The sequence below is a fragment of the Paramormyrops kingsleyae genome, chromosome 7 (assembly GCF_048594095.1).
Source record: "Paramormyrops kingsleyae isolate MSU_618 chromosome 7, PKINGS_0.4, whole genome shotgun sequence".
NCBI classification, from domain to species: domain Eukaryota; kingdom Metazoa; phylum Chordata; class Actinopteri; order Osteoglossiformes; family Mormyridae; genus Paramormyrops; species Paramormyrops kingsleyae.
The window spans coordinates 33,140,228-33,165,771 of NC_132803.1; the positions used below are offsets into that span (position 1 = coordinate 33,140,228).

At 42.6% G+C, this 25,544-nt stretch overlaps 1 protein-coding gene across 1 annotated transcript in view; it reads left to right on the top strand.

Moving 5' to 3' along the window:
• Positions 1-6,783: 6,783 nt before the first annotated feature.
• megf10 (multiple EGF-like-domains 10) overlaps positions 6,784-25,544 on the top strand; it is a 68,786-nt gene continuing 50,025 nt past the window's right edge. The window contains exon 1 of the mRNA XM_023845277.2: positions 6,784-7,082. The gene's annotated coding sequence lies outside the window, so the exon portion shown is untranslated. The remainder of the gene's footprint in view (positions 7,083-25,544) is intronic.

Below are 25,544 nucleotides of genomic sequence, written 5' to 3' on the forward strand. Positions count from 1 at the left end.
GACGTGTTTAGGAAAATTACATTCAAAGGCACAGGACACGAGGCAAGTCATATCTGAATGAAGAGAAACAGCAAATACTGGAGATGGGATTTTTGATTTATACAAAACATTTGAAGCGCGTAGGATAGTAAAGCTTTCACAGTTTAAACTATACGACATGCTCCTACCTAATTGGAACCGATGCAGTCAGTTTACTTTATGTATAACTCACTTGTTATATACGAAGCAACATCGAGAGGTAGATCTCTGGAAACAGGACGTTTTAACCAGCTGTTTCACCAGATATGGAAGACAGGGTGTTGGTCATCGGAAGCAACAGGTGCGATTCACAACCGATCAGTCAGAAATCGCGATATATACTGTTGATGCAATATGTACGCTGTAAATTATTGATTTTTTTGGCACCCTATGAGCTCCATCACCTTGAAATGCCGTCCACTTGGTTCGCGGGTGCTTCAAAGAGAGACATTCAGCAAGAAATTTTGTTTGGCGAACGTAGCGCCACCTTGTGTCCGTCAGTCACATTACAACGACACGTTTTCAGTTTGTCCAGTTTAGAGGCGTATTACGTATCAATCGGTCATGCCCTCAGTCGCTGATCCCTTGGTTCAGTGTAGTGTACTACATAATACTATGGATGGATGCTGTACACTTAAACGGAACAAGTCCCCTAGTGCGTAACCAAGCATGTATTAGAAGTTATGAACGTGAAATAATCCGTTGAGACCTTGTCGCAGCCGGCTGTGCATTAAACTTCCTATGCAAAAAAAGAGGTGAAACCTGTGGCCTGTACTACGAAGCGGGGTTACTGCCTTATCGGGGTAACTTGTCGGATTTAAGTTCATAGTACAGGCCACTGCTCAGCTGATGCCAAAATAAAAGTAACCTCACGTGGTTTTATGGGATTACAGAAAGCCCCAGAACTGGCTTAAAATAGTGCTCTGTTGGATAGTGTGATAATTTTACATCTCTGTGGTGCGTTGAGGCTTAGCACATAATAACCAGAGGTCAGTTTTAGCAAAGACCGTATGACACACAGGGGCTAATAGAGGCGTATTATTAAGTCATTTATTATCTGTAAAGGATGTTTGTGTCACCGGTAACACTGTATTGTTGTCACTAACCCTAAAGTGGATTAGTTTATATATAGCACATCTGTATGATAGTACAGATTAGCTGATAGATGTGTTGAATATGCAGTGCTCATGGGAGGTGGGACCAAGACATCTGTTTTGGTTAGTCCCACCTCCTCTAGTTGCTTGGACCCACCTCCTCTACAATCTGACTGGCTGTCTCTCTGAACCAATCATTTTTCCTTCTGCCCTCCGAACATTTTTGTGTAAGTAAAACTCTCACAAGCATATGCAGTGCATATATCCAGAAATGCAAACTTCCATCCATTTTCCACCTGCTTATACAGGGCAGGGTTGCACAAGGAAACGGAAGGGATGCCACTCCATTGCGGAGCACACACACAATGACACTTTATGGGCAAATCAGGGACGTCATGTAATCTAACTGGACTTCTTTTTAACAGTATTATCCAGAAGCTTCCATGCTGTCCAAATACGAAGATGCATTTGATCAGTAAAAAGTTGCTTGTATTTAACTGCTGTCAGAGAAATGTTACACATTCTGGCACAGTTTACTTTTGAATGTACTATGTGGTAGAATGAACTTCATTGGGTGTCTTCAAATGATAACTAAAGACCTACATCTTTTGGAAGTACTTGGATTAGCTTTCCAGTATTATATTCTTATTTTAAAAACTGCATTACTTTTCGACAGAGTTTTTAGACTGATGGTATCCTTAGCCCGGTTTCTATTGAACCAGGATCAAAATGTATTCACCGATGCGACTTCTAAGCACTGCCAGATGCCGTAAATGTAAATGTAAAATATTGAAATGTTTAAATGTGTAAATTAATATGTAATATGCAAATGAATGCAGATATTTGGCCAATCAAAGCTAAATTGGGAGAGACTTCATGGAAACATGGCTATAGCGCATAACCCAGTCAAGCTCTTCCTTTAGGAAGTGGACCTTGAAGTGCTTCTGGAGGGTCTCCAGGGCTGGTCAGGTGAAATCTTCCCCCACCTTGATTTTGAGGATCTGGTTGCAAACTTAGAGCAGTTTGGAGACCCGTACAGAATCCAAGTGTCGCTTTTTCCTGTTCTTTCTTAGCCATGTTGTAATGTAATACATCATGTGGTTATCGGTGGTGGCTAATGATCTGCGTTTGTTATCAAGGAAACTTACCATCTAAGTTCCTTAGCTTCTCTATTGCACCTTTGATCTAGATAGACACTCTGTTTGGTCTCTGTTTAATGTCTAGCAACCTATTCTGGAAATATTATAGACCTTCAAGCGTTTATTGAATGAAAGTGTATGCTACATAAGAATCACAATAGAGCCTTAATATTATTGTTAGTCATTGATTTTGTCATGACTTGCTGCGGACATGTCGAGCAGGGAACCACCATAGGTCCATAGGTACTAGGGAAACTCGGGTTTATTGGGGAGAAACAGCACAAACGGGAAGGACTGGCAGCAACGACGAAGGACGTTAATGACAGGACAGGGGAAACATACTCTAACGTGGACTGAAATACATAGGACTAATTGGAAATAACAGAAAACAGCTGGTGACATTGGGATTTGACTCGAGGTTAACGAGGGGGGCGTGGCACATGGGAGGATCGGACGGGCAGGGTGTAACAGGTTTAAGGGTTAAAAGGGGACACTGCTTTCTGCAGTGAAAGTTATTTGTCCTGGTCCAAAATTTCAGGTCACAATTTTGTTATAACATTTATGGGATCCCTTATCATACTAAGTCTGTGATGATTGTTTAAAGATTTTACAGTTACATAATTAGAAATTAGAGTTTATTAGTGCATATACATTTTTGTGTATAATTTCAAAATTAGTCAAAATATAAAATGCAAGTTCAACAAGTACAGCCAGGATGGAAATCAAACCTGCAGCCTTGGAGATGTGGCACCACAATGTTCCCAATGAGCCACCAAGCCACTCTGCTGCATTTGCATTGACAGCAGATCTTTCAGAAAATTAGAATATAGATGAGTAGCAATGTGTTTATTGTACTTCTATTGTACTTAAGTGCATTTTTTCTTTCATTTTGTCTTATTGGTTATTGTTTCTTGACTCATAGACTTGTTTGAAGGCGGGGTCCAATCACATGCAGGCAGGACGTGATGAGTGCCCAGAAACAGGTGAGTGGAGCCTCTTCCACTGGGTGGAGCCACAAAAGTGCTGGGAAAATCTTAACCACCAGGGGCAGTGCTCTGTTACTTGGTTTGTCAACACACACCAGACCGGCGAATGACATGTGACTGAGGTTTATTTTTCCAAATTAATACATTTAAAATGAAGATTTTAACTGTTTTGAAGACTTAAAAGTGGATTATATTGCACTTCTGTATCAAAAGGTTAGCATTACATGTAGCAAAAGAATACATAATTTATGTCTTGGATCAATAAAGTTAATCTTAAAACAAATTACATTCATGTAGCTTTCAACCTTATTTTGATGTTCTTTGTTATTCTTTTTATAATAATGCTTTGTATAAGAAAGAAAAAAAATTAACTTGTATATAATATGGTTGCACTGCTTGATGTTGTTATCCTGTTGGTTTGTTTCAGTTTTATTCTAAAACACTGAGAAGTAATGTTCATGAGAAATATTAGATTTTTATAATTTTTTAAAGAGTAATAAATCACAGTGGCATGAGGCCATTAAAGTAGGTGTAATCTAATCATAATCTTTTATGTCTCAAAAGAAAATTTACAATTTTTATATTTTAATATACAGTCTCACTATATACATTAATTCATTTCACAGTTACTGTTAATTATAAGTATTAACTGAAGAAATGGAACAGAACAGTGAAATGCTATTAGAAGGCAAGGACACAAAGAGCTTATCATACATATGAGGATGGTTTTTCCTTTTCTAACAGATAGTGGTGCTGAGTCTGATGCTGGCAGAGTAGAGCACCTCATTTAAGGTGTGAGTTGCCTTCTTTCCTTTGATTTTACCCTCCAACTTGGACAGCACTTACCACAGCACCTCCACCACAACTGCAGCTGTTGTGATCATTTTCTCTCTTTCATGACAGTTGTCTGCTTATGGATGACAAGTCCCCTCAACAAGAAAACTCTGGCCTGGAAATGAGGATGAAGGCATAGCACACTGGCTGTTTCTGAGCTGGGGCCGAGTCATTTAACTCATCTTCCAACAAGACATTTCCTCTGTAATGTATTTAGAAAGAGAAAACTCATCCCAAATGTATTACTAAAATTAGAGTTACATAAACATTTAATATACAGTGGTGTGAAAAACTATTTGCCCCTTCCTGATTTCTTATTGTTTTGCATGTGTGTCACACAAAATGTTTCTGATCATCAAAAACCGTTACCTATTAGTCAAAGATAACACAAGTAAACACAAAATGCAGTTCTTAAATGAAGGTTTTTATTATTCAGGGAGAAAAAATATCCAAACCTACATGGCCCTGTGTGAAAAAGTAATTGCCCCCTGAACCTAATAACTGGTTGGGCCACCCTTAGCAGCAATAACTGCAATCAAGCGTTTGCGATAACTTGCAACGAGTCTTCTACAGCGCTCTGGAGGAATTTTGGCCCACTCATCTTTGCAGAATTGTTGTAATTCAGCTTTATTTGAGGGTTTTCTAGCATGAACCGCCTTTTTAAGGTCATGCCACAGCATCTCAATAGGATTCAGGTCAGGACTTTGACTAGGCCACTCCAAAGTCTTCATTTTGTTTTTCTTCAGCCATTCAGAGGTGGATTTGCTGGTGTGTTTTGGGTCATTGTCCTGCTGCAGCACCCAAGATCGCTTCAGCTTGAGTTGACGAACTTGAGTTGACTAATAGGTAACGGTTTTTGATGATCAGAAACATTTTGTGTGACACACATGCAAAAGAATAAGAAATCAGGAAGGGGGCAAATAGTTTTTCACACCACTGTAGTTTCAAGTAGGTATTGTCATAATAGTATATTTGTTTGTTTATTTTTTTTTATTTTTTTTATAAAGAGTCTTAAATAAACAATACATTTCCATATCTTGATTGAGCAAATGGTTTCAACAGTCAAGGTCATTGATGTAGTAAGTATGTGATCCCTCATATTTAGTAACTAGGTGGAGCTTCTTGTCAGTAACTTCAACCAAAACTGATTCAGTTCACGTGTATTTTTAGGATGTCTTGCTTAAATAGCCTTTCAGATCACACCGCAGCATTTCAGTGTCACTGAGGTCAGGACTCTGACCACTGGAATCAGAATTTCTTCTGTCTGAGCCGCTCTGGTGTTGATTTACTCCTGTGTTTCAGATCATTGTCATGCCGTAAGACGCAGCTTCTTTTGTGTTTTAGCTGTAGAAATTTCTGATACATCTTGGAATCCATTGGGCCCTCAATGGTTGCAAGTCATCCAGGCCCTGAGGCAGCATCATGCTTTCATTCTTCCATTTGTGAATCTGCCTGACTGTGGACTAAAGTTCTTGTCATTATTCACAGAATTTCTTTGGGAAGAACAGCTAACTAAAATTGTGTTTGTTTCATCCATCCATCCATCCATCCATCCATTTCCTGTACCCGCTTATCCTAGTCAGGGTTGTGGGGGGTCTGGAGCCTTTGTTTTTTTTTTTTATTATTTTCATTTTTGGTATGGCAGGGTTGACCAAATCCACACCTGAACTGAATGGAACAACTGGCTTATTTTCTGTAGGTCATTATCCCAGAGGTTCATGTACTTTTTCCATCAATGACCTTGATTGTTTAACGAAGATATGTAATACTTGTGGTTTGTTAAATAAGACTGTCTGTGATAAGACTGTGATGAGGTCAGATCATTTTATAAGTAATTTATATAGAAATCCAGATTATTTAAATGTGGCCACAAATGTAATTTGTAACTGTAATGTGTTTGTAGTACATTTAAGACATAATTTTAATTTTGATAAGTTGCATTTCATCTGTTTTTCTGCACATTTGTATCATTAAAAAGTAAGTTCATTTGTTTCACGCAAATTTCCTTCACTCCCACTAGAACAGGAGTGTCAAACTTCAGTCCTGGAGGGCCAGAGCCCTGCACATTTTTGGGTTTCCCCTCATTTAACACACCTGATTCACCTCCTTGTGCTAATTACCACACAGCTCTTGAGCTGAATTATTTGTGGTGGAACAGGGAAAGAACTAAGTTACACAGAGCTCCGGCCCCGCAGGACTGGAGTTTGACACCCCTGCACTAGATAATTTTTAACTTTATTGGCTGTGAAAAGGCGGCGCGTTTGAAAACTCTCTGGGGTTCTAAGGAAATTTGAATACTAGATGGCGCCAAAATCCACAAATTACTTACGCAGGACACTTTTTGTCCTCGAAGTTCTGAAGGAGATGCTTTTCCTAACTGGATTTCACACTCACATCACTCAGTTATTTATTATATCGATTCGTATAGTTAAAAGTACCATATTTTATACTCTTAGTATATTTTTTAGAACTTTACTCAAAATAGCTTTACTCTATTTTGTACTTGTTTAATTGTAAGACCGGTTAAGATTTATTATCGACAATTCGCTATTATCAAAATTAAAATGTATCATCAACAAATTAAAAATTTACTATGATAAACATTTTTCGAATACATTTTAAAAATCGATGTTTATGTTGCTTTTTTCAGTTAACGTGATGCCCGCTCTGATTGGCTGAGAACTCGATGAGGTCACAGCGAGAGTCGCTCGTGGGTTCTTGTGTTGGGGCAAATTGCTGCTCACCATCGTTCACTTGTTGGGGTGTGTGAGATGCAAAACTCAACGCAACTTGACTAAGTGGTATCAACCTCTCTTAGACTCGAACGTTTTTTCACCTTTTGTTGGCGGATGCGTGTCAGTTCCGCATTAGTAAGAATATCACAGGTGTGAGATCCCACGGGAAAACTTTTTCCCCTCATGATCATATGTGGATGAACTTCAAATTGCTAAAAGTGCCGTAGACAGTGGATCCATGAGCCTGAAGAGGATTCAGACCCTTGCATGAACTAGGTAAATGTTTATAATTATTTTCTCTGCACGTTTGGTATTTGCTTTTTTGTCCATACCGATGCAATGCGATGAAAGAAAATAAACAACAATTAACATGCAAATTCCTGTAACTTTTCCCGAGCTGTATAATTAAGTTAACTGTTTTTGCAATTGCAAACGATCAAAGAAGAGAAAATAAAAACAATTAGAAACAAAAGACGTATTTAACGGTAAAAACTATTCCTAGAAAATAAAATTGACGTTGTTACATGCACGATAAAACGCGTCAGACGTACCGCTGTTTAACAAAATCTATTTTGGAATATTTTTTACGTAATGTAATATTGTGTTATGTTTAAAAATATCGTTTGCCATGTGCCGTAAATTTTACAGTGAATCTTAAAAAGCATGTTACCATGACCGTATCCTGTGTTATATTTGACTGGGTTCATGTCTGATATGACACTCTTTCTCCAACTTTTACCAACTGAACTGAAATTCACTCCAGTGAAAATGTAACTGCATTAGTTAAGGTGTAAAAGGAAACTTTAGTACCATGTTGTCTTCAAAGAACAGCAGTGATTCGTCGTGAAATGCATATCTCTGTTGAACTCCATACATTGGTATGATATGTGGTGTTAATGGTATGTCACTTGCCACTACCGAATTTCTCCCATGTTTAAACACCAAAGCAAAAAATCTCAGTGAAAGAGCTAAACAAAACTATTCATCCTCCAGTCCGTCACACTGATGCCCCCCACAGGCTGTAGCGAGACAGAATAGTAAAAAACAAATCTATAGTAAACACTGTTCACTAAACCGCAAAGACTAGAAGGAAAACCTATTCAAAAATGACCCAAAATACAGAGTGAAAGGCATGGCTGTTTGATGAAAGTCGTCTTGCTGACGGCACTAAAATGTTTTAACTGAATAAAATCGAGAGTGTGAGGAAAGAAGTGGACTTGACGTATATGTGAGATTTGAAAGGAGGGAGCACATGGAGGTTTGAGAAAGAGCGTGACGGCTCATTAATCAAAGCCGTGTCGGCGCGGGCCGCGGACAGGACGGTCTCTCCGAGGTCGTCTCCTTGCCAGTGTCCTCAGGCAGCGACGGGACAGAGAAAGGCAGCCTTTTTTGGAGTTGGGGCTGCCTCTGCTGCCATTGTTCCTCTGCCTCTGTCATGTGACACTTGAAGGCTAAAGGGCTGGAGCTCTAAACACTGACAAAAAAAAAAAAACACTTTTCACCCCAGTCTGCTGTCTGAGTGGACAGGGACTTCGGTCACTTGATGAAGGAATTGGGTGAACTGGTGCATAAGACCATTGGCTAGTTCATTTTTAAATAGTATTTTTAAATAGATATTTTGCCCGTGTTTTTCTTTACACCTTCATTAGCTGTTTGTACATTTAGTATATTTTGCTAGGACGTTTGAGGCCAGCAAGGTTCTACATGACTGCTGATGGGACACAAGTTGGATGTCCCTGTTTTTTGGGCATTACACTTACTTCTTAGGCAAACATTCACTGATGGGGGGGGTCTGCCTCCAGCAGGTTCCGTCTGTGGTATGGAAAGCTTAGTTGGTTTGCCTCTAACCCTCAAACCGGGGCCCTCGGAATTTCCGATGGAACATGCTGGAAAGCAGGCCATTCAGTGGAGGTGTCAGTCATGGTGGCGTTTTCGGAACTGGGAGACTGTGGCTGTGTTATTATTGTGATATACCCCTGATTGTTTTTGGGAGTGGCAAGCAGCCCCAGATGGTAGCAGTAAAACATTATTTCTCATTATAATTAAAGGGTTAGCGATGGACACGGCATGCACAGAACCGACGGATAAAAATAAGCGAGACTGTCGCAGATGTTTCAGCATTTCTATGTGGCCCATTTTCTAAAAAACCAATGCGCTTTGGTGCTGTTCCCTCATTGCCTACTGAGCATGTGCGAGAACTTCAGAGTAGGTCTGCACATTAGTAAGGATATCACAGTAGATTTGAGTAGATTTAGAGTGGAATTGCTTTAGTCAAAAGCAATGTATCTAATAAAGGCACAGAGATCTCTCCTCAGTGTGGACCCCGTCCAGAGGGACTGTCTTGCGTCTCTTCTTGGGTGCAGCTGTATGTGAAGATATAGGAGCCAGAGAGACTCACTAAAGATAATGTGCTCTCTGGCTCCCCTAGGGGCTGATCCAGAGCCATGCTCTGATTGACAGCGCCTCCTGTTTCTGTTCCTTGGCTGGGCAGAGGATGAAGGCGAGGTGTTCTGTGAGAGGGTTTTGGGAAGGTGTTGGGACCCTAGAAGGTTTGAGTTGGCCTGGTCAGTCATGTCTAGTACCATGGGGCCAAGCACGTTCGTGCTGCCACCCCCACCCCCCCCAACGGCTTCCCCCGCCGGCTGGGCATCTGCAGATGTTGTCCAAAGAGCCAGTTTGGGATTTCAGATGCAGTGGAGATGGTATGACTAATGGAGGAGTGGATTTCCTCAGATCTTCTTCTGGTAGTCGCTGGCATACCTTGTGACCCTGTTAAGGAGATGATGCCAGCCACACCCTCCCAACAAGCAAACGGCGTTCAGTAAATCACTGCGGTGAGCGAGTCTGCAGCCTGTTTGCCTGGGATTTCAAGTAAGAACATAAGAACATAAGAACATAAGAACTATACAAACGAGAGGAGGCCATTCGGCCCATCGAGCTCGCTTGGGGAGAACTTAACTAATAGCTCAGAGTTGTTAAAATCTTATCTAGCTCTGATTTAAAGGAACCCAAGGATTCAGCTTGCACTACGTTATCAGGAAGACTATTCCATACTCTGACTACACGCTGTGTAAAGAAGTGCTTCCTTAAATCCAGTTTGAAATGTTCTCCCGCTAATTTCCACCTATGGCCACGAGTTCTTGTATTTGAACTAATGCTGAAGTAACTATTCGGTTGAACAGCATCCAAACCTGTTAGAATCTTATAGACCTGGATCATGTCCCCCCTCAGTCTCCTTTGCTTGAGGCTGAACAGATTTAGCTCAAATAACCTTTCCTCGTATGACATTCCTCTAAGACCAGGAATCATTCTTGTGGCCCTACGCTGCACCTTTTCTAAGGCCGCTATGTCCTTTTTAAGATATGGTGACCAAACCTGTACACAATATTCTAGGTGAGGTCTCACCAAGGAATTGTATAATCTTAGCATTACCTCCCTTGACTTAAACTCCACACACCTGGAGATGTACCCCAACATCCTATTGGCCTTTTTTATTGCTTCCCCACACTGGCGAGAATGAGACATGGAAGCATCAACATACACACCAAGGTCTTTCTCATAATCAGCTACCTTTATTTCAGTAGGTCCCATAAAATACCTGTACTTTATATTTCTGCTCCCTACATGGAGTACCTTACATTTGTCTATGTTAAATTTCATCTGCCAGGTGTCAGCCCAGTCACTAATTAAATTAAGATCCCGCTGTAGCTGCTGAGCCGCTAGTTCAGTATCTGCTACACCACCCACCTTGGTGTCATCTGCAAATTTCACCAGTTTACTGTATATATTGGTGTCTATATCATTTATGTAAATTAGGAACAAAAGTGGTCCTAAAATTGAACCCTGCGGTACCCCACTATGAACGCAGGCCCACTGTGACATCGAGCCTCTTATAACTACTCGCTGCTTCCTATCCGTTAACCAGTTATCAATCCAAGTCGCTACAGTTCCTAAAATACCTGTCGCTTTGAGTTTAAGTGAGAGCCTCTTGTGGGGAACAACATCAAAAGCCTTTTGGAAATCTAAATAGATGACATCATAGGCCTTCTTATCATCAACTTCCCGAGTAGCTTCCTCAAAAAACTCCAACAGATTTGTTAAACAGGATCTACCTCTCCTAAATCCATGCTGGCTATCCCTCAAAATGTTATTTGAGTCCAGGTAATCTACCATTTTCTCTTTGATTATAGCCTCCATAACTTTACCAGTTATACAAGTTAGACTGATTGGCCTATAGTTTGACAAATTACTTCTATCCCCTTTTTTGAAAATGGGCGTTATGTTGGCATGCTTCCAATCAGAAGGTACCACACCTTCAGATAAGGATTTTTGAAACAGTAATGTTAAGGGTCGGCAAATAATATCCCTCATCTCTTTTAACACTATAGGTAAGATGCCATCAGGGCCCTGTGATTTATTTATTTTGAGCTTAGCTAGGCTTTGCAAAACATCAGCTTCAGTTATATATATATTAGTTATAGACGATGTTGAATTAGTAATAAGAACTGGTAAGTTACTAGTGTCCTCGACAGTGAATACCCGTGCAAAACTATCATTGAACTCATTTACTATGTCAATGTCGTTTTCAATTATAAGACCCTTACTATCCTGCAGATTAGTAATTTCAGCTTTTAGAGCTCTTTTAGAGTTAAAATACTGGAAGAAACTTTTAACGTCATCCTTAGCCTCCAATGCGATCTTCCTTTCGACATTCCTTTTAGCTCGTCTAATGTCATTTTTTAATTCAGCCTGTAGATTTAGATACTCTTGCTTTATTATGTCATCATCAGTTTTTTTCCATCTCTGGAACAAAGCCCTTTTCCTCCTTACTTTATACTTTATGTCCCTATTAAACCACCTAGGTTGCAATTTCCTAGATTTATTCTTGCTAGAAACAGGTATGAAGTCCTCTTGTACTTGCAATAATGTGCTTTTAAAAAATTCCCATGCCTCTTCAACAGTTTTGTTATTTAACTCCATCCAGTTCACGGTTTCTAGTTTTAATCTCATACAATTGAAGTTAGCCTTCCTAACATTATATATTTTTGATTTGGACTTTGCTCTTCGGGCACTAAACTTAACCTCAAATTTAACCATGTTATGATCGCTACTGTCAAGTGGTTCTAAAACATCTAATTTACCAATCCTGTCCTGGTTATTAGACAAAACAAGATCAAGAATGGCATCTCCCCTGGTAGGGGTGTTAACAAACTGAGTAAAAAAACAATCCTGTACTAATTCCACCATCTCAAGTTCATTTTCAGAAGAGCCAGCAACAATGTCCCACTGTATCCCCGGTAGATTAAAATCACCCATAACTACCACATCATTTTTATTGCTCATAATCCTAATATCACTGTATAACAATCTGCTTTCCTCAGCAGCTACATTGGGTGCTCTGTAACAAACACCGACAATTAGGCTATTTGAGTTTGTAGCATCTAATTTTACCCATATAGCTTCCGTACTTTTACTTATATCAGTAAGCTCCCTTGCCTGCAAGATTTCCTTTACATATACTGCAACACCACCTCCCTTCTTACCTATACGGTCTTTACGGAACAATGTGTAACCATCCATATTATATTCTTGTCCATCCTTATCACTCAACCACGTTTCAGTTATTGCTATAATATCATAAGAGTCCGATGAGATAAGAGCCTCTAAATCATGAATTTTATTCCTAATACTCCTGGCGTTTAAATACAGACAACAAAGGGTAGGCTTATTACAGTGCCTATTTATAATATGATTTTTGTGGGCTTTCCGTTTCACCCCAGTTACACACTTAACTAACCTCCCTGCCCCCCCAGTCCCTAGTTTAAACATTCCTCAACTACTCTACAAATACGCCTTCCCAGTACACTGGTTCCCCTCCGGTTCAGATGCAACCCATCCGGCTTGAACAGGTCCCACCTGTTCCAGAAGGTCCTCCAGTGCCCCATAAACCTAAACCCCTCTTTCCTACACCATCCTTTTAGCCACGCATTTAATCTCCTTATCTCAGCTAACTTAGCCTCACTTGCGCGTGGCACGGGGAGTATTTCGGAAAATACCACCATGGACGTTCTGCTTCTAAGCTTATTGGCGACTTCTATAAATTTATCCTGCAGAACAGCCCTTCTACCCTTGCCTATGTCGTTGGTGCCAACATGCACCACGACAACTGGATCCACCCCAGCTGGGGCCAAAAGCTTGTCCACACGATCTGGAAGGTCTCCTACCTGGGCACCAGGCAGGCAAGACACCGTACGGGACCCTCTATCACGCGTGCACACATAACTGTCTACTCCCCTAATAATTGAATCCCCCACTACCACAACCTCCCTCTTTCTGGGGGGAGGGGGCTCCTCAGTGCCCAAGGGCCCACCTGCTTCCCCAGTCCCTTCCGGCTCTAAAGCTGGAAGCACCTGAAACCTGTTAGACACAGACACCTCAGGTGATGCCGCCTCTGTAACGTGTGTACGCCTTTTCCTGCGTCTACGACCTACGGTCACCCAGCTCTCTCGACCTCTCTGCTCTTCATTCTCCCTCCCCCCCGTTAGTGGCGTACACACCGTCTCCCTAAACGGCGTATCAACTAGCTCATCTAACTCACTGTTGCATTGGATGCGAGCCAGTTGCTCCTCAAGGTCGCGAACCTTGACCATGAGTGAGTCCACTAGCTTACATCGCTCGCAGATGAAGTCCGACTGGACACTAACGTCCAGAAGGGCAAACATCTTGCAAACGCAACACTGAGCTGGCCCCATAATTAACTAACTCACTATGACCCCGTACTCCCAGCCCAGTAAATTTATATAGTGTATTTAACTATAAAGATTAATTTGCGTAACAATAAATGCAGTAACGTGCGGAGTACACTAAAATAAGTTATTACTTGTGTTAAAACGGAACTTAATTATTATTTTATTAAAAATTTTAAACCTGATAAACTTACTACTACTTACCAGAAGAACTTCTGCCTGAACCAAGTATGAACTAAAAACAAGGCGAAATCGAAGTTGCTCTTGGGAGGTCGAAAAACCACAAAAACCCCCTCACAGCAGGCTACTGCCGGAGCGGGAAAAAAGTGGAAAATGTCCTCCCGGCCCCGACTGGCGACCGAGCGAAGCTCAGGAGCAACTGTCCTTTTCCGACGCTTGGTAGCGATACCGACGTTAGATGTTATTAGTTATAATCGCCCCGCGGGTGTTTGTTACGGAGTTTAAACGCGGACAGAAAAACGCCGCGCACGCGACACCCGCAGCTCTCTGTCGGTAATAATCGCGCTGTTGATTAACAGACAGGACAGACAAGCACTCACGCTGACCGAAATAAGAACAATAAATAGAAATAAACAGCCACCCACGTAAACAGGTAAAGCACACAAACACTCAAAACACTCCAAAAAAACAATCCCAAACAATCGCTGCAGCTCAACACCACTCTCTCGCAGCAATCCCAGCAATCCTCGCAGCAATCCCAGCAATCCCAATAAAGCGGACTGACTCACTGCTAATATTCCATCGTATTGCTAAAATGACGTTGATTCTGTCAATTACGTTTGAAGGGTACGGACAAGAGACAGATGATTTACAGCATTTACTGTTGTTTATGTACATTAACATTTAAATTCTAGCAAAAAACACTGGGCCGATACAGTATATAATAGCATCTGTGTCAGATACTTTATTTTAAAAACCTGCAGTCTTTTTTCTAGTTTTATCCTTCGGAGATGCCATTTAAATTGAGTGTTGGGATGGTAACATGTGTAGCCCCACACAAGTGATGTCATCATAAATCCTTAATTCTTCTCTTTAAGGAACAGGATTTAATGGCGTGGCATGTATAGTATGAGACATATGAGCAAAATCAGAATGTTCTCTATAGGACAAAAATGAATTGCTGAAATTCAGGAAGTTATTGAAGCTTTTGATTTATTCATATATTTCATTTCAATCAATACCTTTTTCTGCTTCGTCCACAAAATGTTGCTAATATACAAATATTACTGATACACAAAAAACATGCACCTAAAGAAATGCTGGTCCTAGACCTGTTATGGGGGTTTCTTAAGCCTGCATGGTGTGACCACACTGCTGCACAGACCCACTGCCTCCGCTCTGATTCGCCTTGAGAGCTTCTCCAAGAGAGTGTAACGCTAGACGAGGGAATCCTTACTTTGTTCCCCACATCAAAAGGAAGTTATAAAATATTAGGCCTGAATCACCAATCAAGCCAAACACTAGGCTGTCTCTCTCTTTATACCTCTGCCAAAGATTGCTGGGGAAAAAAAAACCTTCCCTGTAGGACGATCTGCCTCTGTGACCACATCCAACAGTGAGCAAAAAAAAAACAACAACAACAAAGTGTGACTCTAATGTTCAGTAGCAATAATCCCATGACTCATTTCATAACATCAACATTTGCAGCCCAGATATAAAGTTACCTAATTAAATGTCAAAATGTCATGTGTCTTGACTGAGCCTCGAACTGGGAGGCTTTTTTTTTTCCCGTCACGTGTGTTAGCTAAACCTGGTCAGTGGCTGAAGAGATTCCAGTTGCAATAGATCGTACGGTGCTCCACCCTGTTACATATTGTTCTATAAGGGCGCTTTGCCTGAGAAGGCTGCACCCCGGGGGACTGGCATGCTAACATGCAACCGAGGAAACACCCCGGAGTCACGCTAGATTATACGGGCCAGACGCGTGCCAGCATAGTGTGGCAGATGTCGGCTCAGACTCATGGAAAGTGCCCACTAAATTGGCAGGGCTTGGCCGGCATCCGAAAAGGGACTGGATGTTTTAATATCTGGTCGTTTTACTTGTCATGTTCCTTTGGATGAAGACCACCTGACCCTGATTATTGACAGTACCATGTATGGGTAGCATGCAGAGAATTGGGAGTCTCCACTCACATCCTGGTTTTAGTAAGAGTTTTTCCAAATGGTCTGACATCAATGTCACACCCCAGAATAAGAACTGTCTTCCTTTCTCACCCAGAAATTCGGTCTCATTCCCGTTACGGTCACACCTCTCATCCCAAAAGACCCTCATAGAAATTAAATGTGCTTATGCTCTTCTATTACAACAGTCCATTATAAAACAGGCCTGATTCAACTCTTTAAATGCTAATAGGTCTTTAAATGGTTGGGGGAGTCTGATAGCTCCCTGGGTTTTTTTGCAGACTCTTTGTTGTGGGTGGATATATTTCTTTGTTCTTTTTTTGAATAGTAACTATGCAAAACCGGGTTGTAATAAATACTCTGTCAGAGAGAAGGAGTCCCATGATATCACACAATATGCCCAGTATATTTATGTATCCTGTTACTCTTTTTTGAAATCGTATTTTTCTCTAGACTGGAAGCAGTAAGTATATGACAGGCGTGCTGCTATCTGCTGTGCCACCAGCTTTGGCCCAGCTGACTGGCGTGAGATTTACAATTTGACACACTCATTTAGATGTATGTTACAGTTTTATTAACTTGTAAATACTCTGTAAGCTTTGCAAACTACCCCAATGCTTTTGATGCAGATAATTTTAGTTGTATAATTGAATAATATAAATTTCCCTGTAATATTCCTCGCGTGAACGCGAGAGTCTGAAAGCGTGAGTTGGCAGCCCTGTATCTGTGGGAGGCCAGTATGGTGAAACTTCTCTATTGAACATGACAAATGCACAGTGCTTTACATCCAAAAAAAACCCCAGGATAAAGGGTACCTTTCATCCCAGATTGTTCCTGCCCGGAGGCGTCCTGTGACGCAGGGTGAGCATGAGCCTGGGGTAAGGGGGGGCACCGGGGACGCCATTATGACTCCGTCCCAGTGACGAGAGTCGACATAAGGACGCGTGTGAGATGTGGAAGCAGGGCGATAAGTGTTTACAGCAGGGATTCACGTGGAGGTTTTGCAGAGAGGCCACCTGTCTTACTGGCCAGCTGCACACAGAAATCCCCTGCCGGCCCCACTGTCGCCACCTTCAGTTCATTGTGATGCACTGTATCGCCTTGTCATCAGCACATAACTCTGACGGCTTGCAGCCTGTAACCTTGTTGCAATTTTTAATACAGATTTGTCATTTAATTCTCATATGCGCACAACATGCTTCTTACAGCTTAGAAACATTGCTAAACAGTTTTTTTTCTAACCTTAAGCTCTCAGTGCGCATTGATCACACACTGTTTGTGCATTAAAAAATCGCAACTAATAGGAGTAAATATGACCACAATGCACCTATTCTGATGTTTCTCACTGGCATCCAGTTAAATACAGGACAGACTATATAATTGTTCTGCGTCCTGACCCTGCACTAAAGGGTCAGGCCCCCACTAACCTAACAGAACTGATCAATGTGTATGAATCCAGAATGTTCACTGAGAGCAGAGAATGCGGACCTTCCTGCCCTTCCTCTCATAAATAAAATGAGAGCTGGTGGCTGAGCCTTTGGCTACAGGGCTCCTGGTCTGTGGAACAGTCTGCCAGCGTGCCTAAGCAATGCCCCCTTGCTCTCTGTATTTATATACAGTCTGAAGACCGACTACTTTGGCTTAACTTGCTGTAAATAAAGCCACGTGCGCTGCTGTACGCGCTGCTGTACACGCTGCTGTGTTTCTGCGTGTTTCTGCTTTTGCTATTAACCTGTGAGCCTTTCGTTAAACTTAGACATTGACTAAGTTTATGCCATGGAGGTAACAGAGCACAGGCAGGGCTACTGGCCAGTAGAGGTATGCAGGCTGGTCTGCAGAGGGCTGAAGAGAGAGTTGACCTGTAGATGGTGATGATACACAGACAGGGTGCATACAGATGATGGCACCATATGAACCTACTAGCCTGTTTATTGCCCACATACCTAAGAAGGGTTGGGCAGCCTTTTGGCTTTGGGTCCCCAGAGGTTTTCCATAAAACCCTGGAGTTTTGTTACCTCTCCTCCATTGTCTTCTGGCTCTCACATTCTCAGAAAAAAAGGGTAAAATTGTATACCTTTGCTTGTCACTGGGGCTGTACCCTTTTAGTTGTACCTTTTAAGGTACAGAAATTGACTCTGAGGAACATTCCAAAGGTACAGACAGCTTTCAATGGTACAGAAATCTTCCTCATAGTCCATTACCTACAGCTAGGGTACGATTGGCAGACACTTGAAGGTACAGCCCCAGTGACAAGCAAAGGTACCATTTTTTGTGTATTCACTGTCCATTTGGAATGCTGTTACCCTAAACTGTAGCACATCAGGAAGTGCCAGTGCTTAAGTGCTTTGGGCCAAACATGCTGCGAAAGGTATTATACAAACATAAATTCAATCAGTTGAATTGAAAAATGGGGGAACTGGAAGATTAATTTCATCAGATTATGTTCTCCAACTTGGCATATATCTGCCGGAAGAGTGAGTGGGATTTGTTCCTTTTCTTCCTGTATGCTGTAGAGGTTTTGTGTGAAGAGCAAATTAGCACAGACTTTTTTTATTTCGGGTCGCTGTTCTGGTAAGTAAACAGAAGCAAAACTCCCCGGGGAAGGAGGCACTTAGGCAGTCTGGTTCTGGGCAGTGGGGCAGAACCCCGTGACTCCACTTGGGGGGACGGCCATTTCCGCTGGGCACCGGGCCCCGGGCCCTGGCTGAGAGAGCCATGCGAGGAGACCTTCTCGGGGTGCTGATAGGATTGCGGCTCCCCCTCTCTCACCGGCCAGCCATCCGCCATTCAGCCGCCCCCATTCTGTTTGAATAAACCGGCTCAAAGCACAAGCCCTGCCATTTTGTTAATAACATTTCCAGAGTCTGCCCCTCGACATTCTCTGCGGGGTATGCATGCAAATGAGCAGAGGAAGCGGAGGATTGTTTTGATTGGTCCGAGCAGGAAACTGGCAAACGAGGCAGCCAACCTGCAACTCCAATCACAGCCCCAGCATTAACCTTTTGCGGAGGACTTGATCTCGAAAGCAGACAAACCCGGGCCGTTGTGACGCCAGCCGTGCGTGTGTGTGTCTCTTTAAGGCTGCAGGTTCTCCCATGGTTATGTATATGTTGGTAGGGTTCCCCCCCCCCCCCCCCAAAAAAATGACCGAACCTGTCTGAACGGAGCAGCAGAATAGGTTAAGCCCATTTCCCAAAGCGACCCGAACCGGCCCTGGCATATTTTCGCGCGGCGATGAAAGGAGCCATGCTTCGGAGGCGGAATCCGGAGGTCTGAATGACCTGCTCCTGCTGGGCCCCAGCGAGCCAATACAATTTACAGAACTGCAGTGAAGATAGCAGACGGCATTCAGGCTCTCTGTGAACTTCCCCGCTTCTCATTAGAGATGCAAAGTGTGCATGACCCAGAATGTGGAATTCACCAATCCGCCGGTATCTAAAAGGAATATATGTTTTTTTCGATATAAATAAAATGTGATATCAGATGGAACTTCTCCTGCACTTACAGCAAAATATACTGGGATGGAAATGAAGTTTTCACAACCAAGACATTTACAGCAAGGTGCCAAACCGAACGGCACATTAGAGAGGTTCTGGTGACTCCTGTGTGGATAATGAAAATCAGTTATTGTTGAGAACAGTTGTCTGTCTGAGCAGGGGAATGGGGTGGGGGGGGGGCACACGTGTGTAAGGAAACAGCACACTCTGGGGCTGGCCCCCCTGGCACATTTGGAGGGACTTCAGTCGGGGCCAGAGCAGGGGTCCGGTCTGCAAATGGAGTCGACGGCCGAGTGTGGTCTATCAAAGCTCTGCGGTCGCCCATAATCCCTCACAGGACCCCCCTCCCCCGTGTGTAGGGGCTGTTTCACAGTCACAGCAGCCCCCTTGTCTGAGCAGCACAGCAGTTGTCGGTGACTTTGCCATGCAGCTGTGCTCCAGTTAGCCCAGTGAAATCGGAACCCGGGGTCCCGGTGCCCCCATTGACCGCCCGCGCGGCCGCCAGCGGCAGCAGCCTGCCTCCCTCCTCTTCCGCCCCGACTCGTGTTTCCCGAGGTCACAGCATTGGGACGGTGACGGCTTTGTGGCAGATCCTTTGAGGGAGGGTGCTGTAGACCGGGGCGCCACTAGAAATTTTGGAGCCCATTAAGGCATATCATATTGGGCCTCCAGCCCAGACAAATCCAATTATGTCACTCTTGGGCTCTTGGAATCATGCTAATTTTCCACCACTTAACCTTGTCCCTGGCTGTAGACACACACACACACACACACACACGTTTGTACTCATAACTTTGTGGGGACTCTCCATTCATTTTTCTGGGACAAACCCTAATCCCAACAATGACATCCTTAACCCCTACCCAGCCCGAACCTTAACCATAAGTAACCAAAGAAAATACAAGGCTTCTACCATTAGTTTTGATCACAGTCACAATATATTTTATAAAATTGGTCCCCACAACATCAAAATACCAGGTTTTTATCACATTGTGGGTTTTTGATTTGTTGTCCGTGACACAGAAAAACCATATTTACATGCAAATTTGCATGTGAAATCGGCAAAACAATTTCCTTTAGTTGTTATGCTTTGCATCTCCAAGTTTGTCCTATACGTGTTGAGAAAGTACTAGACACCTAGTGCTATGTTTGAGAAGCCATCGAGGGGAAAATGTCTGAACTGTTTCCCTAGGATGTATGAGTAATACTTGTTGGAAAGATCCCATGTTTTGTCTTCCAAGCAGCGCCGAGAATATTACGGAGATCCCACTTGCATGGCGCTCACATCAGTCACAGGTCACTGGTTCATAGTCCCACTGCTCAGCGAAAGATCTTCCAACATCTGTCAAGCCATCACCGCTCTTTTTGGTCCTTATGCAGGAACACAGCCCAGAGGCTGAGCTGGTGACGTGCAGAATTAACAACGTTTATGGTTCCAGCAGGGACAGAAGAATTTTGGCAGGAAGCACCGACTGCAATGATAGACCAAGAATCAATACAATCAGAATTTCTGCTGAAAAACGTCCAACATCTACAATGATTTGGCTGTATACTGATTTCATAGTTACAATGTTTAATTCTAGAGCTTAGGTCTCAGTAAAATCTTGGCTGACTGGGTTCCTGCTTGCCAGACCCTACCATGGCTAAGGTGCCAGATTAGTACAAAATGATGTGATACTTCACTTTACATTAATTTATTTTAGAAGATACTTTTCTCTGAAGCAATGACAAGGAGCTATCAAGGAGCCAAGCAGATATAAGTGCAGATAGGCACAGATGAGTGCCCAGTGACAGCTGCATTACATGAACAATAACTATACAAAACACTGCAGCTCCTATCATCAGAAAAACCATATAAGGAAGTAACACCAAAAGAATCTGGTAGGATCTAAATCTAAGTGTAAAATACAACAGAACATGCAGTAGTGCCAAGTGAAATCTTATTGACGGAGCAGTCAACGAAAACTGTGAGTTGGTGAGAGTTAGTGTTAGGGTGAGGTTAGCTGAAGTGTTCCTAGAGCAGATGGGTCCTATCTTTCTTGAAGAACGGTCTTGAAGATCGGATGTGATAGAGTGGGTTGTTCCACTATGGAGGAACCACGCATGAACCACATCTAGTATGACACTTTAATGCCGTAGAATGAGAAGGCAGTATCTGTTGGCTGATCATAATGGGCAAGATGGAATATGGCTCCTGGTAAATGACTTGATCTAGGTAGGTGTCATTCCTTAAAGCTCTGAAGCGAAGCACCAAAGACCTCTAGCGTGATGAGAGGTTTAGCATGAGAGTGTTTCGGCTGCATTCTGATTCCTCTGCAGTGATTTCACAGCACATACGGGCAGCCCTGCCAGTAAAGACTTATTTCTCATGATATTTGTCTTGATTTTCTCTTCTGTTTCTCTTAACATGCAGTTGAAAAAAATAAACATTTCAGGTTATCTTAAAAAATAGACTGGGTGGGTTGTCAGTTTGTCTGATCTCCAGTAAGCAGTCTGAAAGTTATTTCTTATTAGTTGCTTATAGAAAAATTTAGACCACAGTTATTTTGCTGTGTTTTTTGGAAAAAACAAACAAACAAAAATACTTCAGGAGGTGCTATCAACATTTATGCATTTTTAGGGTCACAACACTGCAACATTTAGTGAATAATAGCTTATAACGACCAACTGGTCTTATCGAAATGGCTTTGCAGTAGAATTAACAGAATGGCCATGAGACATAATTGGCAATGTTGATTTATCAGTGTCTGAGAGATTGACGTGTGTGATGGTGCTGTAAATATTCTACATCAACATTAGTAGAGTCCCTCACAGTCACAGAACAAACTCACTGACCTTCTTTGTGCTACATACTGGCCATAGGCAGTGATGTAAATTTTGTCTTGATCCAAGCACAGACAAAAATAAGCTTTTTGGAAATCGAACGTTAATAATGTCAGGAATCTGCATTCAGCAGGATGGTGCACCCACCGTTTCCACATACCTCCAGGGCTGAGGGTTCCAGCCCTGCCCTGTATGCGTCGAATCTGCACATTGTCCCCGTGTTGCATGACATTCTTCCTGCGATCGCAAGGCATGCAGTTAGGTAAAGTGGCACCTCTAAATTGCTCAGAGTGTTAAGCTGCGTGTTCTGCGACGGGCTGGCGTTCTGCCTGGGCTGCTCTCCTGCCTCGTGTCCCACACAGCTTGGCATCAGCTCCAGACCCCCCGTGACCCTGTATTGGGTAAGTGTCTGGATGATGGATGAGCTGAATTTTTATTGTAGGTCTAGTATTTATCTAGATAAAAGAATAATACAAATATATGAATTTTAATCAATTTGATTTGGTTTAAAATGTTTAGACTGCCTGTATTTTGGTTGGGTTACAGCAGAACTTTTTGGCCTAGTTAAGACTCCGTGCCTTACTACACAGCGAGAAAAATGAAACAGTTTGCGGTATGTTTGTATTGGGTCATGTGTCCCAACAAAACCAAGTGTAGTTTTTGTCAAACCACTGAAGTCAAGCATGTCTTTATGAAATTATTTAGAGTAAGCAATGTTCTACCAGCAAATGTGCCAACGTACTGTAGATGTAACAAAGACTGATGTCAGTACCAGTTCAGAGAGCATAAATCATATTAAAAAAAAATGCTGATTCCCTTCCCCCGGCCTTTATAATTATATACAGAGACATTTCAGGTCCAGGACCAGACCAACATCTACAATGACTTAGCTATGCACTGATTTTATAGTTACAATGTTTAATTATAGAGCTGATGTCTCAGTAATATCTTGGCTCACTGTCACTCTTTATACCCAACTGGATGGTCGAAAAAAAATCTTGGTCTGGATTTTTACTTTCTGGACCTGAAATGTCCATCTCTGATTATTTACAGTGTATAACAATGTAAACAGCAGTTCTGACTGCCCAGCATCTATATGTGCTTCATATTTTAATGACATGGGTCTATCCAGAATGTCATAGAAAATGAAGGTACTGTGGATGTCAGTTTTAAATGTGTGGCACAGTAGTGTATTAAAAGCTACACAGCACCTGGAGAAAGTTTTGTTTGCCTTACCATGGTTATAGAATGTATTCTAGGTGCTTGGTCAGAGAATATGGCAATCCATTATTGCATCAATATGTCAGTTACAGGAAATGGTGCCTGAAATGGGGAAGAGGGAAAGAGAGGATGGCAGAAGATAACAGAGAACAGGAACCAAAAAGCCCAGAGTATGGAGAAAATAAATCTCTGCAGGTCCGAGGTCATGTGGTCGCCCAGCCCCTCCCCCCACATTGATAAAAGCACAGTGTAAGGGCCAAAATAAAACAGCTAAAATTGTTAATGACAATTTCATATTAATTTTTGCCCACTTTTACCTAAGTTACAAATATATAAATACACTAAGAAGTTTGCATTTGGAATGAGATTGTATTGACATGATGTCACGGTTCAGTTGGGAGTACGTTACTGTAGGAGCAGCACAATTTCTCAACTGTGCACTTGGCAATGTAACTTTAAGTTTTTAAGTAAACAGTTTAAAAGAATCTTGCTTTATCCTGTCGTTCGTGTTATTCAAGAGTCTGCTCGTCCGACAAGTGGTACAAGGGGGGCTTAAAAAGGTGTGACTATATAGAGTGTAAAGCGCGGTCATTTATGAATGGTAAGAAACAGCAGAAAAGCCAATCCCAATAGTGCAGGTATCCTTAATGGTGGTGGCGGGGGTAGGAGAGGCAGCGATTCAGAATAATGAACTGGAGACCGTATTGGATTTGCACTCTTTTAGATGGCAAACACTTGTTTTTGTCATGGGCTGTAAAGTTTACCTTGGGAACCCCGCCCCCCCACCAGTGATACGTGATCACATTAGCAACTAAGAGCCAAGGATCATGGAGGATTTTTAATATCTTTCTCGCTTCCACTTGAATAGAGCATAAACCGGATGATGATGATACTGACATTTGTTCAATTTATGGTGCATTTCTCCAGACCACTTGTGACATCTCCACAGACCCCAAGTTGGAGATCCTGAGTTAGAGGGTCCGTCAGGGACATTGTGTTTTTATTTCAATTTGCCGTTTGGCGTATAGTGATTAAGCGGCAGGACCCAAACATGGGGTCTAATGCTGGTCCGCTGTAGCGTCAGGAAGTCTGGGGAAGGGGGTAAGTCCAACTGCTGGGCTGTGAGCTCCGCAGTGTGAGGAAGCGGTCTGGTCACTATGTCGGACAAATTGGTCATGTGGGACACAAATGGGATGCAGCCCCGTAACCTAAGTGGAAAGAGGAGCTCAGAAAGGGCTCTGTGAGTCAGACTAAACAGCCAGACTGCCTTGATGACTTGCCTGGCACCCTCACCCATTGTTGGCCTGCCGTCCGATTCCCGCACACCCGCCTGTCAATCAAAGGGGAGGCGGGCAAGGGGGCAGAGCCCCCTCCCCAAGTCACCCTTCTATACTTTCTGAAATGTTGCTGTTTTTTTTTTTTTTTTTTTTTGGAAAGTCCTGTACTGGAAATGGTTAATTTGAACAAAAACAACAATGTCAAACTTCACACAAAAGAAAGCCTGAGCTTTTGTGCAGTTTGGTTTAGGTTCATTTTGGGCATTTCACACCCAGACTTTTAAACTCCCTACAGAGCAGCCACCTGGCGTAATTAAAGCGATTGATTGTGATGGCCCATGTCATTTGCCTTTGGCGCCATTTACTTATGGAGACCGCTTCAGCGCCATTGAAAATCTGAAGCCTGTCTGAAAATCTGAAGGTTGTGTCAGAGCGCAGGCTGAGAGCTCCTGACGTGCCTCATGGACGGCTCCAGCTGTCTCCGGCGCTTGCCGCTGCCTTTCTGCATTGCCTCTGGAGCCCCCTGCCCTGAGTTGAGCTGTGTGAACTGGCAGCTGGCACCGGTCCTGGACTGTGTGCTCACCACAATGCCCCCCCCCCTCCCCAAACCCTTTTCAGTCTCTGCTTCTCATTCAGACAGGACAGTGAGTGATTCTGGCCTCCCAGATGTTGGGATTGTAACCCTGTTCTATAAGCCTTTGTATCTTTTTGGGTGGTAAATAAGTCAAATGTAGGGAAAGATATTCCCGCTTAAATCTGCAGATGTTTGCTGTTTTCGAACAACATGCACAACGCGGTTCCAATGTCACCCCTTGTCAAGAAACCCCTCCACTAATCATCTGGTTAGTTGCATGCGTTTGGCTGCCTCAGACTCAGTCGATCCAGATGCCAGTTTGGGTTTATCTAGTTGCTAAAAATGCTGACTCATTAGGCTCGGTGTGTATGTGTCGGGGTGCGGAGGTGGAATATATACCAAGAGTAATCTGCTACTTGCTGTGGAAATGGTGCCTGTGATGTTCTGCGAGATGTCCT